A 3,532-nucleotide genomic window follows, 5' to 3' on the forward strand; every position below is an offset into this window, starting at 1 on the left:
GTAAGTAAAAAGGAAGTGTGGTACCCTGTAATAACAGCACATGTATAACATATACATGTTAAGTGTTTACTGGACAGTGGTTGTGATTTGAATGGCATTTCACAGTTATTTTTTGAATCTTCTAAGAACACAGATGGTGTGGTGGTGATGCATGTGTCTGGAATAAAGTTATTTGCACTACTGGTAAGCTATCAAAGAGTGTGAAACAAGGGGTTGTATTACTGTGGAATTGGCAGGACAGCTGTTGGAGTGTAATTTCTTGGTGATTCAAAATCTCAGCATTAATGTAATATTTGGAACTATTTTCTTGTGCAAATGGTGTGCAAATATTGATTTTGCTGGTGGTAAGTTTAGTTTTAAGTACAAAGTATCATTTTTGGGAGGTATGGACGAGTGTGTGCAAACTGAATTAGATTTGCCATTAAGAGTTTTGTCCACTGAGTAGGTTACTGAGGAAGAGGAGGAGAGAGTAAGGTTGGAAATAATAAAGAGTGTTGAGGGTATTGAAGGTATTACAAATAGCCAAAGAGAGGAATTAAAAGGTATTCTTCTGAGCAACTTTGAGGCATTTTTGGACAGACCAGGTTTGGTAAAAGATTTTGAGTGCAAATAGAAGTTTAAGGATCATGAGATGTTTTTCAAGGAACCTTATATTATTCCATTTTCAAAAAAGGAAGCAGTGACAAAAGAAACTCAAAAGATGGTCTTGTGGGGGATTATTTGAAGGTCAATCAGTAGGTATAATAACCCACTTTCTTTCAGGAGTACTAGTTCTGCAACGTTCGCAGGAGAGCTTCTGTAAAGTTTGGAAGGTAGGAGACAAGGAGCTGGCAGAAATAAACCTGTGAGGACAAGGCTTCAGTCGTGTTTGGGTAGCTCAGTTGGTAGAGAACTTGCCTGTGAAAGGCAAAGGTCCCGAGTTCGAGTCTCAGTCCAGCACACAGTTGTAATCTGCCAGGAAATTTCACCCTACTTGTGGTTGTAAAGAAAAAGAACAGTGGTGTCTGGTTGGTTCTGGATGCCAGGAATTTAAATGAAATTGTAGTAGGAGAGAGTGACAAACCAGCTAACATAGATTAAATTTTGCAAAAGTTCCATGGATGTAAATTTCTGACTTCTTTTGATGTGACTTGTGACTAGTGGAATATCAGTTTGGCCAAGGATTCTAGGCCACATACAGCATTTTTACATGAAGGTAAGTGTTACCAATACTGTGTGGTGCCTTTTGGTCTGACCTTGTCTGTGTGTCTGTGTGTGTGTATATATATATATATCAGAGCTAATTGACAAGGTGCTAGGTGAGGTATTAATCAATGAAATAACAGTCTGCATAGATGATATCCTCGTAGCAAGTGCAGAATGGTTCAGTCACTGTAAGATTGTCAATGAAGTACTGAGAGCTATGTATAGGGGAGGTATGAAAGTAAAATTAAGCAAATCTGAATTTGTAAAGAATGAAATTTCATTTTTAGGTCACAGGATTAATGAGGAAGATATACAGCCTGATACAGAAAAGCTTGTTGCTATTGCAGATTTCCCACTCCCAAAGAACAAAAAGGATCTTAAAGCTATGTTTCACTTCATTTAACTGTTCTTGCCTTGGTAGTTTGTTGAAAAAGAATGTTGGTGGAACTGGACAGAAGAGTGTGAAGAGGCATTGCAGAGTTTTGAGAAAAGAATTAGTATACAGTAAGATGTTAGGACATCCAAATTTTTCACTGCCTTTCTGTATGAGAACTGATGCAAGTTTTTGTGGTTTGGGGACAGAAATTTTCCAATTAGTACCTGCTGAGATGGGGGTCAAACACGAAACTACTGATTTTGCTAATAGAGCATTGCAGCCACATGAAAAGAACTATCACATTTCAGAATTAGAAGCATTGGCAATTATTTTTGGATTTCAAAAGTTTGAGTACTATTTGCATGGATGTAAGACCATAGTGTGTACAGATTATAAGGCTTTTAATTATCTTCACAAGTGCAGGCTGAAACACATCATATTAACTTATGCATTATCTAGGATGCCAGCAGGGAAGAAGGATACTGACAGTAGTGAAAACTGTGAAGAATGAGTAAGGTTATTTTATTTGCAGGGAGTGAAGGGTGAGAAGCTTATTAAAAGGACTTGAAACCAAATAAGAAGGGAGGAGAATAAGGATTTCATCTCGCTTTTTCCCCTTGTGCATCCATTTTGTTCTTTTCGCATTTTTCATACTTATTTCGGCATATTTTAGTGTAATTTTTTGAACGTAATTCTACTTTCTTACGTAATTTTTCTCATTTTTTGCTCCATCATGGGCCCTTGCTCCTACCATTTGCATTAATACAGGAAAGTTTCCTTATCCCTAGCCAGATCCCAGTACCACATACTGTTCTTGCATTGCTGTTGGCTCATGAAATTCCCCCTAATGGCCTTACCATCAAATTACCCATCTCTGGTTGCCATCCCTCGTTCCACAATGACCTCCACCTGTTCAGATTCTGCCAATCCTTAGCCCTCACCAACAAACCATATCAACCAAGCACAATCCTCCTTGCAGTACCTTCTCTCCATCCACAAAATTCTCCTGTTATGTAATCCCAAATTCCTGGACCCATAACACACATTGAAACCCTTGCCCTGCAGGAACTTGAGCAACATGCACAATGACACCTCAAAAAGCTCTCCATCCTGTTGACATCCTATTACCACCTCAGAGTACCACTGTCCACCACTTCTACAACCCCCAAACTTCCCCCATGCCCCCTCAGAGCTGACAAATCCTGAATCATAGACCTACTACACTTATCCCACCCTCCAAAACTCCTTCCCACCACCACACAGAACCCAGAACCTAAACAGACCCGCCACACATTCATGAACCTTTCCTCCAGAAGCCTTAGTCCCACAGAAATATCCATCCTTTCCAAAGGCCTCACCTTTTGCCCTGCTCCAAAATTCAACCATGCAGGACTCGTTAAAGACCTCTCCTTCTCCCAGTCCCTACAGTGGAAACACTCTTTCACCAACAACCTGACCAATCAGACACAAGCAAAGACCAATATTTAACCTTGCCTAACTCATTTCATGCCTTTATCCAACCATGATCCACCCCCACTGCCTCTAAACCACCCCCTGTTAACTTTCCAGAATTTCTTAACCTTGAACCTTGCCTCACCATCATTTCCCAAATCCCTCAACATGCAAACTACCCTTACATCTGCAAAACGAACCACAGTCCACCATCTAAAAACTGATCCCAACCTTATAATCCTACCTGCAGACAAAGTCTCCACGACAGTTGTTTATAACCCCAAGGATTATGTGGCAGAAGGACTCCATCAGCTGTCAGATACTTCTACCTACAAACCATGCTACAGTGATCAAATTCCAGTAATCCAGCAGGATCTGCAGTCACTATGCAAATCCTTAGGCCCATCCCACAACCACCCCCTAGTGTCCATCTCTCTACTTACCCTTACCACTCCTCATGCTCCTACCTTCTACATGCTTTCTAAAGTCCACCTATTACTCAAAACCTATCCTCCTAAA

Source organism: Schistocerca gregaria, chromosome 3, assembly GCF_023897955.1.
Source record: "Schistocerca gregaria isolate iqSchGreg1 chromosome 3, iqSchGreg1.2, whole genome shotgun sequence".
Taxonomy (NCBI): Eukaryota; Metazoa; Arthropoda; class Insecta; order Orthoptera; family Acrididae; genus Schistocerca; species Schistocerca gregaria.